The sequence below is a fragment of the Nicotiana tabacum genome, chromosome 10 (assembly GCF_000715075.1).
Source record: "Nicotiana tabacum cultivar K326 chromosome 10, ASM71507v2, whole genome shotgun sequence".
Taxonomy (NCBI): domain Eukaryota; kingdom Viridiplantae; phylum Streptophyta; class Magnoliopsida; order Solanales; family Solanaceae; genus Nicotiana; species Nicotiana tabacum.
This window is the reverse complement of record NC_134089.1, coordinates 79,733,724-79,749,973: the sequence shown is the minus strand read 5'-3', so window position 1 is coordinate 79,749,973 and position 16,250 is coordinate 79,733,724.

Below are 16,250 nucleotides of genomic sequence, written 5' to 3'. Positions count from 1 at the left end.
TTGCTTGTAGGTTTCCAGTAATGTCTTTGAAAAAAGATGCAATGGAGTTGCCATTTGAATCTAATGTTCTTGTCTCAATATGTATGTAGTTGTTGCTTGCATGTGTTATTTTGTATGTTTGTAATGGACCTTTTATTTGTATGTAATAAACCTTTCTTGGTAAGTAATGAAGTGTTGTTTCTAGTGAATTGATGTTTGAATGTTTGAAGTGTTGTAGGTGTGTTCTTGTTGCCTAGAAGCAATCAATCAAGCATGTATCTTCATACAACTATTTTTAGTATTTAATCACAACAATAGACAGATAGTAATGAAGTGTTGTTTCTAATGAATTGATGTTTGAATGTTTGAAGTGTTGTAGGTGTGTTCTTGTTGTTTCTTTGTATGCCCAGAAGCAATCAATCAAGCATGTATCTTCATACAACTATTTTTAGTTTCTAATCACAACAATAGACAGACGAGACATAATAGGACAGCTGCATAAACAGTATAAAAACACATATTTAGCCTCATTGATCTAAAAGAAACAAACCTAATAAACAGTCACAGCTGCATATTTAGTTACATAAACACTTTTTGTTCTCATTGTAGCAGCAACAAAACAGACATCATAAGCTAACAAAATGAAATATGCAGTCTATAGCTGCCTAAAAATCCTTATCAAAATGTAGTCTATTGCAGTACAGTCAGCCACAAAATAGACTCTTGAACAATTGGATGGTTTTGCAGTGGTGCTTTCCAGGCTCAACTTAGCAGCACTAGACTTTGTTTGAATAATTTTTTTGCCTTTCAATTATTGAAGTTGCCTTGATGTCATAGCTTATTTGCCTTTCCATTTAACACCTCTTGTTGGTTGATGACCTAGATCTCCAGTTACTTCTGTTGAAGACCTCACATTTTTAAAGTTTGTAGAGGACATTCCAGGCTGCCAAAATCCAACAGAAAATCAGACTACCTAAATATGAGATGTAGTCTTAGAACTTACATTTTGAATTTTGAAGCCACTTTGAGTGTGTAAAACTCTCATCCCAACTATCATTGGCTTGTTATATTGTGTTCTTATATTACTACTAGTACCAATATCCTACATCAACCAATTAAAAGTAAGAATCTGTTTATAATTTAAAAATTCTTAAGATGACCTTAAAGGGAAAAAATTTACCTTTTTTTAGAATCTTTTGGCCTACCCCTTCCTCTTTTAGTAATTTGCTTTTGTGCCTTTGAACTACCAACACTTGCAGGCACAGAACCTGCTAAAGTAGCAGCAGTATTACTTCCAGTAGCTTTATGACATCCCCTCTTGTTATGACAATTGCTACATGTCATTTCCACTCCACTTTTGGACAATTTTCCTGTCTTATTTTTACCTGTCTCTTTTCTTCTCACCTTTTTTGGCCTACCTGACATAATCTTAACATGGGGGGGGGGGGGGGGGGGTTATAACAGTTGGGTTTCGTGACTCTAGCTTTCATACCCAAAACAGGCTGAAGAAAGTAATTGTATGTTTTCATGTAAGTGAAATTACTGTACCAGTGAGAAATATAGTTCAAAGGCTCCAGATTTTTATAATGCAGGGCAGCAACTGCATGAGCGCATGGTATACCTTTTAACATTCAAGCTCTCCAAGTGCATGTTTGCTTGTTGATGTCCACCAGATGGTTCACTTTACTTGCACCTGGTCCTTGCTTCAATTCAAATCCAAACTCACCACTCCAAAAAATGTTACATTTCATTGATCTTTCTTCGTTCTCTTCCAAGACTTTCATAGTCATTGGTGAAAAATCTGTAATCCAAGTTTTCGAAACTGTCTAAGTTGACATATTTTGTTCATCATCTTCGCCCTTATTTCTTCAAGCATTGTCACTATAGTCTTCTGCCTTGCTGCCAAAATTCAAGCATTGCAACATTCTGCCATATTATTGTCAACACTATCACACTTGCAGAATGTATTGAAATACACTTTGCTCTATCTTTTTATGTTTTAGTACAACAGTTCATCAACTATCTTATTACCCAATTTATTCATTTCATCCAGATTTTTCTTTTAATTCCCACTCATAGGTAGACCTTGCACACCTCCAAAAGCAGTTCCTTCTCTTTATGCCCCTCCCCAGTTAGCTAGGATGTGCCTTGCACACATCCTATGTTCAGAATTTGGAAGTATATCTATTAGCCCCTGCAAAATGAACAATAACGGTTAATTTTAAAGTTAATTAGCAGTAGAAAAATAACAATAAACTACCAATTCTTACTTTTTTTATGTCTGTTATAATGGTCAGATTTATACCGTCTCCAAGCTGAAGATCATCCTTTAAAAGGTTGACAAACCACCTCCAAGTGTGCATATTTTCAATCTCAACAACATTCCAAGCAAGTGAAAGCATCTAATTATATTCATCTTTGCAAACTGCTACAAGTAGTTGGCCTCTACATACACCTTTTAAAAAATATCCATCTAACCCAATGCATGACCTACAACCAGCTAAGTAGGACTTCTTCATGGCATCAAAATAAATATAGAACCCAACAAACATTTCTTCCCACCTTCAAATGTTTCATCACTAAGCTTCACTACACATGTACTCCCTAGATTAGATCTAAGCAACTCATCCCTATAATCTAATATTCTGCCATACTCCAATTTATGATCACCCAATATCTCATTGAACAGAATATTTCTTGCCCTACTACAAATAGTCCTCCCAACATACAATTTTTTTCTAATAATCTCCTAAAGCTTGATGCACACTGTTATTGGCACTATTTTCAGCAACATTCGATTCCTTTTCAGAAGTTCACAAACCCTCACAACCCCCTAAATCTTGACTAGATTCCTTCTCAAAAGTAACATTACTATCACCTCTCACTTTCCTGACATATTCTAATAGAGGGGGGACCACTACAGTATCATCAACCATGTGATCTACATATACCTCCAAAATATTCCCACTTTTTAACTTTTCGCAAATACTCATAAGGTCCCTATCAACTTTAATTACTACTAAACCAGGACAATTAGATAGTCTAACATAAATAACAACAGAAGAACTATTGTACCCAAACTCTTTCACATAACCTAGAAACTCAAAATATGAGAACATATCAACATCAAGACAATCAGTAATCATCCCACCAACATAATTCTCCATTGAAAAGGAATGTAACTTATCCATGGAGATTTTTCCGCCACGGAAAAACCTCAGTGTAACAAGTACAAAAGACATTAAAATACCTGAATATAGTAGAAAATAAACTAATTAAGGATTAGCAGTTACTATAAGATTCCGACATAACTAAGTGACAACACATGCAACAAGAAAAAACTAAAATTTGGTTGTTATTACGCCTTAAAAATTGTATTTCTATTACTGAATTTTACATTAAAAAAGTTACAGTGAAGAAATTTGAAGCAAGTTCAAGACCCTAGTTACAGACGATATTAAACAAACCAAAACAGAGATAATGTTTAGGGTTGATGATAGAAAAGGATATGATTAATGGATTGACCTCCAAATATAGATAATGTTTCACAGGTAATTCAACTTCAACATTTGAACTTGATTCTTTAAAGACCTTCAGCTTCGAATGGGTCTTCCACCAACTAGTCAAATGAAACAATAACAACAAAAGGAACCCTAAAGAACAATGAAATCGAAGGATTTTGCAATAGGTCCCTTCAATTTTGGTCAGGCAAATCGATTTTAGTCAGGCAAATTGTTGCTCCAAAATGCACACGCAAGTATACGTGGTCGACAAGTAATATAGGATTGTAAGTCCAGATATCGTACCCACAGGGACTTGTTATTAACTATCAACTAAATTAACCCACAAAATTAATCTATTCAAGTGAATCCTAAAGTATGAATATTTAACTATAATTAATTTAGAGTAACAAATTAAGAGATTAAGGAAAAAACGACAAGCTTAAAGACGAACTCAATGGGAGAAAATATTCTAGAGCTATGGGTTAGCTAACAATCCCGTTGAGTTTTCTACCTAAATTGTCTAATTAATTTATCTAGTTTATTGATTGACGGAGTTAATATTGCTCGTAGCCTTCTCCCAAAGTACAACAGTCCTATTCATGCTAACCTAACACCTATATTCCTATGAAATTAGGATTAACAAGAACACATTCATAATTTTCGTATAATAACCAAGAAACGCGATTAGGTATGTTCTTATCCTAACCGTAAATTCGTTCCCGATACTCGAGTTCAAGATCTTGCTCTAGTCAATCTTATATGCAATCTAGAATTTTATCTCCCGAGTTCAATCCTAGATTCGTAAATAGTATTCAATTGGTGATCAGACAATCTAATAATTAAGCACAAATAGAATAAATAACCCAATATGATAAAATAATAAGAACAGTTCAAGCTTCAACTACAACGTTCATGTAGCACCCAAAACTCTAGAACTAATAAACTATGAAATTAAAGGAAGAGAAGAGAAGAGAAAAAAAACTAGTTAGAAGCCTCTTACAAGTGTGGTGTGTCTTCCTTAGGTCTAAAGTATGTCCAAAGTCCTCAAAATAACGTTTTACATGTGTTTATACCAAGTAGGGTTGAGCCAAGACGAAATCTTCTTTTCCTAGACGAAATAGGAAAACTTGCAAATTTATTGATTTTCATGTGTCGCCCCATGCGTCGCACTAGTGCTTTTTCCTGTCAGACCACAAAAAATCCAGTCTCTGAACTTTGGAAATTTTTGACAAAAATTTGCACTAGTGCATCGCACAGTGCCTCGCACTAGTGCATTTCTTCAGCAATTGTTTCTTCCTTGAATTTTGACGTCCAGAATTGATCCTCGACCCTTGAACACGATCTCGGTTTAATCCTTTGAGATTTTACTCAGACTTCAAAGCTCCAAATAGCTCGAATTAGTTCCACAACATCTACATAAATCAGAATCGCTCCTACAAGTCATAAAATACACAATTAGTGCAAAACACTAGCGATTAAAGTTCAAACACAATAAAAGTGCAGTAAATTAGAGTGTGATAAGAGACTAAAATACGTAATTATAGCCTACTATCACAAATAGAATCTTCTAAGGTTGGGCTTTATGGTTCTTCAATTTGGAAATTTTTAACTAACGGGGTGAATGAGAGTGTTAGTAAATAGTGGGAAGACTGTTATTTTTATTTACTGAATAGTTTAATTACGTGGCTTCATAATAAAGCGTGTGTTCCCACTCAAATTATTATAGTTGGGTTAGGGCTTAAGAGGGAGTAAATAGATATAATTGTTCTAACAATAGCGGGGTGTTAGGACACCCGTAAAGTTTAGGTATGTAAATAATTTTTCAGGACAAGTTGAATGGGTCTTTATGCATTTTCTCTATTTTTTATAAAAATCTCAATTTCATCTCCTTTTTCTCCAACAAAAAAAAGTATCCCCCACCTTCCTCCTCTCTCTTTTTCCCATTTCATCTCTCCCTCTTCCACCTACCACCACCACACACCACCACCCATTCGTCCTCCATCTGCAAACACACAAGCAAACTCACCTTATATTCATTTTGTTACGATTTTTTACATTGATATAAGTCCACTCGACCAACTTTGCTAGCTGTCTACCTCCTCTTTTCTCTTCTTTACCTTTACGCCACCCTCTTAAAGCCCAGGCATCTAAGAAATCAGGGGCCATGACCAGCGAGTAAAATCATAGATCCTCGGGATATCAAACATCACTAGGAGACCACCTCGAATCTTGAGGGACTTTGCTGGAAAAGACTCACTATGACGACCCTTTTTTTTCCTTTCTCTTTCTCACCATAGATCCCCATTTTCATTGGAGTTCTAGCTGGTTTTGGTTGCTAAAAATAGTGACTACGGACGGTATTACTAGTGTTGTATTTTCAAAAATGGGAGGATTAATGGCTATATATGGAGTTGTTTTAGGTGGGATTCTCGTTCAAATTTTAGGGAAGTGTCTACTGAATTCTAACTTTCACAAACACCAAATCTCAATTCCGGTTGTAAAAGATCAAGTATCTGGTCTAAACTGGAAACTTTATGGAGTATGGGGACCGAAATATCAAAACAAAATAAGTAGAGGTGTCTATCAGGCTATTCTGCATTTTCTCTTTAAGAGTTTTTGACGCTCTACATTTATGTTATTTTTTCATGTAAACTAACTAATTATTAACTTTACCATTCTTTATTCAATAACTTTTAAGGTTTATACAAAGATCTTACCAGGATTCTTATTGGTTTCCAAATAGAGAATTTTAAAGGATATATATATATTGTAACGACCCGACCAGTCGTTTTTAGAATTTGCACTTCGCTCGATTGTTTCAGGGCATGAGTAGTTCTGTATGATGTATTATGACTTATGTGAATCGTCGGTTTTGGTTTTCAGGTTATTCAGAATTGATTTTGAGGAATGATTCTTAACTAGAAGCTTTAAATTTGAAAGGTTTGACCAAGTTTTGACTTTGTAGTATTTGACCTTGGATTGGATTTTTGATGGTTCTGTTAGCTCCGTTGGGTGATTTTGGACTTAGGAGCACATCCAGATCGTGATTTGGAGGTCTGTAGCAGAATTTTGCTTGAAAAGGCAGAAGTTGGAATTTTGGAAAGTTTGACCGGGAGTGGATTTTTTAATATCGGGGTCAAATTTCAATTCCAGAAGTGGGAGCAGGTTCGTAATATCAAATGTTACTTGTTTGCAAAAATTGAGGTCAATCGAACGTGATTTGATAGGTTTCAACATCAGTTGTGGAAGTTTGAAGTTTCAAGTTTATTGATTTCGAATTGAGGTGTGATTCGTCGTTTCGATGTTGTTATGTGTGATTTGAAACCTCGAGTAGGTCTGTGTTATGTTATTGGACTTGTTGGTATGTTTGGATGGGGTCCCAAGGGGCTCGGGCGTGTTTCGGATGGATTTCAAGTAATTTGTCTTTCATTTTGCACTGCTGTGTTCTGCTGGTATCTGGTGTTGCGTTTCTTCATCGCGTTCGCGTGGTATGTATCGCGAACACGTAATGTATTCTTATGGTAGCAGAAAATTGTTCTTCGGGATCGCGAAGTATGTCCCACGTTCGCGTAGTGTTGGGGAAAGACTTATTCGCGTTCGCGTATGGGTTATTGTGTTTGCATAGAGTCGAGCTAGGAGCTGGGCTGGAGGACCTTTCTTCATCGCGTTCATGAGGCTTGGGCCACGTTCGCGTAGTTCTGTCTCCGATGTGTATCACTTTGGCGAGACTTGTGCCGCGAACTCGTAGAGCATTTTGGTGGATGATATTTTTGTTCATCGCGAACGCGATGGTGTTCCCGTGTTCGCAAAAGAGGATGTCTGGGCAGAAGTATAAAGTACTCTATTTTGAGGGTTTCAGCCATTTTTGCATTTTTGGAGTTATGGAGCTCGGATTGATGCGATTCTTGAAGCAATTTTCACCATATGAATTGGGGTAAGTATTCTCTACTTGGTTTTGATTATATTCCATGAATCTATTGTCAATTTTACCTTTTGGTTGATAAATGTTAAAGAGGAAATTGGGGGTTTTGGCCTAAAGTTTCATAATATGAATTTTTGAGTTTTAAACATTGATTTGGAGTCTGAATTGAGTGAAACTAGTATGGTTGGACTCGTAATTGAATGGGTTGTCGGATTTTGTAAGTTTTCTCGGGTTCCGGGGTGTGGGCCCAGGTGTGATTTTTGGCCGATTTTGGGTTTTGATTAAGGATACGATCTTTACTATTTGGAATTGTTTTCTTTAGCATTATTTGACGTATTTGAGTTGTTTTAGGCTAGTTTTGAACCGTTCGGATGTTGCTACACATGTGATGGTACTTTTGGAGCATCGCTTGGCTTGCTTGGTGTTGGAATTAGCATGTTTAAGATAAGTAACTCTTCTAAACTTAGTGCTGAGGGCATGGAACCCCAAATTTTGTGTTGCGTGATTGGTATTAAGGTAACGCACATGCTAGGTGACGGGCGTGTGGGCGTGCACCCTGTGAATTATGACTTTGTTATTTCCCTGGCACTGTATAGTGGCCCTATTTTGTTGATATCTGTGTTTTTACCATGTGATTAAGTAACTGAGAAATCAATCATGCTAGACATCATGCCTAGGCTTTATGCTGATATTGTTAGGACCCATAGTGGTCATTTCTTGCTGTCATCTCACTGATTTCATTGATATTTCGTACTCAGTCATATTCATGCATTCATATCATATCTCAGTCTCAGTTGTTATTTATTGATATATCATATCATTGTTCCGGGTTAGCCTTCATGACATTGTGAGCCCGTGGGTGAGACTGGAGAGATTGATGACTGAGTGAGGCCGGGAGCCTGATTATGAGTGATAGTTATGGGATCGGGCTGCACGCGGTAGCGGTTATATTGATGATTATGATAGCGCTTGGGCTGTAGGAGCCCCTCTAGAGTCTGTAACACACTCCTAGTGAGCGCGAATAATACTATTGAGGGATGGATTTCTCTGGACATGGATTTGTCCGAAGTACTTACTATCTAGAGATGGATTTCTCCACAAGGTTGGATTGCCCTTTTTTCTCGGTACTGGATGACTTGTTGTATATGTTCCTGGATGGATTTCACTAGGTCGTATGGGCCATATACAGTACTGAGTGGTTGAGCATGATGAGTGAAAAGTGTGAGGCAGTGAGACTAAGTACTCTGAGAGTGTGAGTACATGATTCATCACTGAGATACATGGCATTGGAATGCACACATGACATACATGCATAGACAGGCATTTTTCTTGTACGGTATCACATCATTCATAACTTTTTACACACATTAATATGTGGGCATAGAGGGGTATTTCACACTTGCTATCTGGAAAGAAAATGAAACTTCTTATCTACTGTAAAAAGGATTTTGGAAAAATTATAGCTTTTAAACTATCTCATATTTTTCGACTATTTTGGTAAAGGATTTGGGTTTTCACTATTATTCTTGAAAAGCAGAACTATTTTCGGAAAATTGTGAAACAGCTGAGCATTTTTACTTCTGAATTACTTCCTTATTTATATGCTCTACATTGTTATAAATTGTTGATTGGCTATTGGTGTTGGACCCGACCATGTTCTAGCTTGTCACTACATTCAACCTAAGGTTAGGTTTGTTACTTATTGAGTACATGGGGTCGGTTGTACTCATACTACACTTCCTGCACATTGCGTGCAAATTTTGGATGTCGATATTGCTGTGTTCAATGAGAGCAGGATTGGAATATGTACTTGCGTCCCTGTTGTAGCTGCCCCTTGTTCATGGTAGCCTTTGATTTTAAAACTCTGCTTATGTACTTTTCAAACAGAAAGTGTATTCCGTTCATATTAGCTTTGTAAACTCTATTCTTAGAAGCTCATGATTTGTACTACCGGTCCTTGGGAAATGTATAAGATTCAAATAATTCCTTTGTTTAATTGTCTTATTAATATTATTAAAGTTGGATAGTTATTAGTTGTCTTACCTAGAGGGTTGGGTTAGGTGATATCACGACTAGTGGATTTTGGGTCGTGACAGATTGGTATCAGAGCTCTAGGTTCATAGGTTCTACAAGTCATGAGCAAGTGTCTAGTAGAGTCTTGCGGATCGGTATGATGACGTCCATACCTATCTTCGAGAGGCTACGGGGCATTTAAGATATACTTCCCATCTTTCTTTCCTTATCGTGCTGCATTAATTTAGCTTGAAGCGTAATCCTTTGAATTCCTTCTACACATTCATATGCGCGCTCGGTATCAGCTATGCATCGAAGGCTTGTGACTCCATGGATGAGGTGCGAGATGTGATTTTGTGTGTTAATGATGGGACAGTCTGGAGGACTTGAGGCAGGGTTTTGATTGTAGCTTGAGCATAGAGGTGTTGATTGTGTGAGCACGTGTTTTTGGATTTATATGTCCGGTAGTGTCCCTATTGGTGGAATTTGTGGTTGGACGGCTATGTAACGAGTATGATATGACCATGAGAAGTGTTTAGATGGTTTGAATGTAACGAAAGGAGTTTGATTGAGATGTAAATTGGTGCTTGATCTCTGTCTTGATTTGACGTATAATCTCGAGTCATGGGTGTGTTGAAGGACCTTTCATGTCGTTTAATTGTGGAGTGAAGTAGATTTTTCATGTCTTGTTAATGCGTTCAGAATCAGGAAGACTAAGTATTTGCGTAGTAGTTGTGACTGTGGAAGGGTATAGAAAGATGTCAGTTTGAGGCTAAGCAGGTGATTTATCTCCTGTGGGGTGTGAGGTTGTATGATCCCTATGTTGCTTTGTTGAGAGTTCTCTTTTACCAGTGGATTATATGTGCGTGATTTTGAGTTTGGATCTTTTAGAAGAGTTGGCTTGACTGTTACAAGGGCGAATGTGATATTTGCAGATGATTTGAGATGCTAGATGGTTTGTGCTACATGAGCTTATGGAGGATTTAGTTGAATCTCACTACGGTATTATGGCTGTAATAAAGTATGGGCATTGTGAGTTATGGTGTGTTTTGATCTACAGATTTGAGCCAAGTGGGGGAGTTTGCTATTGATATGTTGATTTCATGGTTATGTGTTATATTAGTTTCGGTTTAAGGTATACTTTTGAATGAGTTATGTTCTGTAGAGGTTGAGATCGAGGAGGACTCGAGTAAGGGAATTCTGGATACGAGTTGTATTAGGCTTTATGGATATATTAGGATTACGGGATGACTTGAGTTGTTATTGGTGAAGGATGTAATGCGCTTGGAGCAGGAATTCATTTGGTTTCATTAATGTGGGGTTACTTCCATGGGTGTTGTGCTAATGGAGCACGGGTCATTCGGTCCATTTGGGCGGTGTTATTGAGATTCGAGTAGAGTGGATGACTCTCGAGAATGGTTCTTATGAATTCAAGATTTATATGTGGCAATTAAGAATGTTGCGGACTTGTATATGGCTAGAAGCTGGGAGTTACATTAAGTATTTCTATATCATTATGGATTCTACATTCAGTATTAGGAAGGTAAGATAAACAACTTTAAATATACAGAAGGTCTCTTCAGAGTGGGTATCTCGGCTGCGGTACTTTTGGGGTGCTTAAGAGAGCATTCAACGTCTTATGAGCCTTAGAGCGGTGTTGTTTTATTCTAGGGTCTCGTGTGGTGAGTCTTGGTTTAGGATTTTGGTATTATGGCGAGGAGGAGTATCAATTTGAAGGTAATTCAGAAGGAACTCGGAGAAATAGGACAACTTGGTAGTAGGTTGGATCGGCATGGTAATGGATATGATCAACTCTTTGGGTGCTTATGATGTGGTGGGTTTCTACAGGTGTTTCGTGACAATGCTCTTAGGTTTTTAGTGACCTGCGTAGCTTGGTTGAGTTAGAGGGATTCAGTCCTGATGGTTTGGTTTTGTTCAAATGGGATTCAGAAAGTTCTTGACCGTTTCTACCACGTTTTGAGATGTATATTTCCTACTGGTGTGAGGAGCATGTGATATATAGTGATTTTCTCCTGGATGGGATTAAATGGAAAGTTCTTGGCTAATTAAATATGCAGTTGCTTTTGACTCAGAGTGGATTACAAAGTTCTCGTGCTTTTCGTATGGTGGCATGGTATATGTGGTATATTGTGTAGGATTGAGTTTTGCATGTGTAAGGTCATAGTTCGGTTTTGAAGGGAAGGTCATGAGTCCTTAGGCAGCATGGACAATTTTAGATGACAAGGTAAATAATATTACTATCAGGTATGGCTTGATGAGAGTATACATTTTAGAAGAGGCAATGTGTTTTGATTTATGGATACTTTATTGGTATTGCGGCACTCTCCTGGTTGATCGACTGCTGATGTTCAAATTTTGCTTTGTGGCACAAAAGAATTATAGAAGTATTCCTCGTGGAATAATCGTATATGATAGATGCGTTAGACATTCAGGCGGTGGAGTTGGGATCGGATATGGAGATTCGTTTGTTCTGTGGATTTAGAGACTGGGAGTTCTCAGGAGCAGATTGTTTCATGGTTGTGGACTGTGAAAATGTGGCCAAAGTTAGCCAAAGGATAGTATGTGTTAAGATTCAGCCAGTGGACTTTCAAAGGGTTATTCATCTATTGTGTGTGACCAGAGTTGATTTGGGGTTCATTGGTAGGCCCAATATGAATGTGTGTATGCACCGAACCGGATTGGTTGGCTCTATACTACTACTGTTGAGGGATGTTCCATTCAGTTGTTGTGGAGCTTATTCGTGTTCTGAAATGATCTGTGAGTTACCCCTTTGTGTTATGAGTGGATTTCTAGTGGTTATGAGTTTTGAGCAGGGGGCTTGAGGTATATAATGGCCCAATGTTTGGATGGGGTCATGCATTGTAGCGAAGTTATATAGAGGTATGATCCTTTGTGTTAGATTCGTGTGTTTTGGTTCTGCGGTGTGTGATGGGTTCTTAGTATTGCATTGTGATGATACCCGTTGAGCTTGCGGGACCGTTCTCTCGTTTGAGTCATTTTCTGTGATTTGAGTACATTAGAATGTTGCTTATGGTTACACGGATTACATGAGTTGCGGCTTTAGAATGTATTGATGTGTCATGTCACTAGACTGGTCGTGTTGGATAAGATGGGGTCATTGGATATATAATGAATACTATCGAAAATTGATTACAATATGGCTGGGAGAGTAATATCGAAAGTCGGCTTAGAAATTTGCTATAATCCTTGTCGAAGGAGAGGGAGCTCCATGGCTGGTTGATCGAACGAATGGTTATGAGTTTCTACGTGTTTCTTTCATCATTGGCAGTACATGAAGGTTTTAGAACGAGGCTTTGTTTGATAAGAGGTTTGTTACAGGCATTGGGTTGTTTTGAGCAGCTACTGTGATTAGAAGTTACCGCTATGAGTGTTTGAGTTATGTGGTATATCATGTGATTACATCTTGAGTTATGGATATGTCTTGATACAGCGTATTTAGACTTATATAGTGTGTAGATGCGAGATTCTAATTTTATGGAAAAATTTCGGATGTGGAAAAAAATTTGGTTCTAAGGCTTATGGGCTAGGTTGAATTATGAAATTTCAGTTATGTTGTGTTATCGGACTAATATGGGATATGGTGACTTGGGATTACCCCCGGGATATGTGCATGTTAAGGTTTCACGACGATTTGATGGCTTTTAGAACAACTCTGGCACGTTCGAGGATGAACGTATGTTCAAGTGGGGGAGGATGTAACGACCCGACCTGTCGTTTTGAGCATTTGCACTTTGCTCGATTGTTTGAGGGCATAAGTAGCTCCGTATGATGTATTAAGACTTATGTGAATCGTCGGTTTTGATTTTCAGGTTATCCAGAATTGATTTGGAGGAATAATTCTCAACTAGAAACTTTAAATTTGAAATGTTTGACCAAGTTTTGACTTTGTAGTATTTGACCTCGGATTAGATTTTTGATAGTTTTGTTAGCTCCGTTGGGTGATTTTGGACTTAGAAGCGCGTCCGGATCGTTATTTGGAGGTCTGTAGCAAAATTTGGCTTGAAATGGCAAAAGTTGGAATTTTAGAAAGTTTGACCGGGAGTGGAACTTTTGATATCGGGGTTGGATTCTGATTCCGACAGTGGGAGCAGGTCTGTAATGTCAAATGTGACTTGTGTACAAAAATTGAGGTCAATCAGACATTATTTGGTAGGTTTCAGCATCGGTTGTGAAAGTTTGAAGTTCATTGATTTTGAATTGAGGTGTGATTCATCGTTTCGATGTTGCTAAGTATGATTTGAGGCCTCGAGTAGGTCCGTGTTATGTTATTGAACTTGTTGGTATGTTTGGACGGGGTCCCAAAGGGCTTGGTCGTGTTTCAGATTGATTTCGGGCTATTTTTCCTTCAGTTTGCACTGTTGTGTTCTGCTGGTATCTGGTGTCGCGTTTCTTCATCACGTCCGCGTGGTATGTATTGTGAATGCGTAGTGTATTATTATGGCAACAGCAAATTGTTCTTCACGATCGTGAAATATGTCCGGCATTCGTGTAGTGTTGGGGCAAGACTTCTTCGTGTTCGTGTATGGGTTATTGCGTTCGCGTAGAGTCGAGCTAGGAGCTGGGCTGGAGGACCTTCCTTCATCGTGTTCGCAAGGCTTGGGCCGTGTTCGTGCATTTCTGTCTCCAGTGTGTATCGCGTTCGCGAGGCTTATTGCGCGAACGCGTAGAGCATTTTGGTGGATGATATTTTTGTTCATCGCGAATGGAATGGTGTTACCGCGTTCTTGAAAGAGGATGTCTGGGCAGAAGTATAACGTACTCTATTTCGAGGGTTTCAGCCATTTTTGCATTTTTGGAGCTATGGAGCTTGGATTGAGGCGATTCTTGAAGCAATTTTCACAATATGAATTGGGGGTAAGTGTTCTCTACTCGGTTTTGGTTATTTTCCGTGAATCTATCTTCGGAAAAGGGTCAAATATACCCTTGTACTATCGAATATAGTATTTAGAAAGGCTCCGTTATACTATTGGTACTTTTGACTCCCTACCGTTACAGTATTGAATATTTCTACCCTTTCATTAACGGAGGGGAAACGTGTTCAATGCCTGTGCAATTTTCAGATCCAACAATACCCATCTCACAATTAACTACCCGACCCACCCATTTCAATAACCCAATACCCAATTAAATGAAAACCCCACATAAATAAAAACACTTCTCATTTTACACCGGTCAGCCCTAGTTTTGTCTCTCTTTTCTAAGTCCGAGTTCTTTACTGAAGTTTGGCGATAGAAGGTTTGCACATGAAGTTTGTCGATTTAAGATTGGACGAGTTCAAAGGTACCATCCTTCTTCATGAAATTGTTCACTTTTTTGTTTTTTTAGTCGATTTGTTATGCTATTTTGTTGAATGTTCTAGCTGGTATAGGTTTTGTGTTCTAGGGTTTCGAATAATTTCTTAAAGGTGGTTTAGGGTTTCTTATTTTTGTATTGTTTACATTTTTTGTTGTTATCTAGATAGTCCCATATAAATTTGGTTACTTTTTGTTTGGTAGTATAGAAATGGGTCCTTTAAATCACTTGCATGTCGGGCATTTTTGGGGTTATTTGTTGTGTTGTGAATTCTTTATTAAGGGAGGACCCTCATAGTGCCACTGTAAATGCAAATTCTGTCTTTCTTTATTGTTGGGGAGGGGGGACTTCACATATTTATTCCTATTTTTATGCCTCTTTTGCTAGAATTCTTTATTGTTTCTAAATTTTTTCTGTCTTTTCTTTGTTGTATGTTTGCAGAAAGTCAGTGATGGTATTAATTGACTTAATATTTAATTATGGCGGTGACTGGATTTGTAACCCACAAGTGCCATACCCAAAGAAAGTGCAACACATTAAGAAAGGGTATGACCTAGACCTTCTATCTTTTGCTGATTTAGTCAATGAGTTTGTAGAAAATCTGGGGTATGTAGGGGTTCAACAACTAATAGTTGAAGGCCCTTGTGGTACACTTTATGAGATATTAGGGGATGAGGGTATTAGACATTTGTTGAAGCTAATTTGTATGAATAAAAAGTAATCAACTTGTTTGTTGTTGATGAATGTGATCCTCCCTTGCATAGTATATCCAATATTGTAGACCATAATGTGGATGAGGTTGGCACTGATTGCAGCTTGAGTGATATAGGGTCTGACTCTAGTTCTGATTCTGATGGGTATGATTCTGAAGAACTGAAACTGTTAAAATCACAAAAAATAGGGACATAACTGAACAACTTAACGAGTATAAGGAGTTGTATAAGGGTATAACCTTTAAGGATATTGCAGAAGCTAGGAAGTGTCTTAAGTTGTATTCTTTGGCCAATAAGAAAGAACTGAAATTGGAAAAGAGTGACAAGATTAGGGTTAGGTATACTTGCACAAACACAAAAGACTGCCCTTTTGTTTGTTTAGTATCCAAGGAAGGGGATGCTAGGGTTAAAATTAAGACCCTAAATCCAGACCATAGTTGTGGCACTTCATTTAATAATCCTACTGTTGACTATCACACAATAGCTCAATATTTTAAGAGGAATTTACAAGATGATCCAAAATATAAGGTAAGGGAGATGAGGGCTGACTTGAAGAGGATATTTGAGTTAAATGTTAGTCATGGGAAGTGCAAGAGGGCAAAGAGGATGGTATTGGAGACTCTAGAGGGCAGTTTTACTGATGAATACAATAAGCTTGAGGCTTATGCTATTGCATTAAGGGAAAGTAATCCTGGAAGTAATATTGTTATCAATCTTTCAAAAAATGCACTTGCTGAAGGGAAAAGAATATTTCTTAGGATGTAAATTTGCTTTCAAGCAATGAAA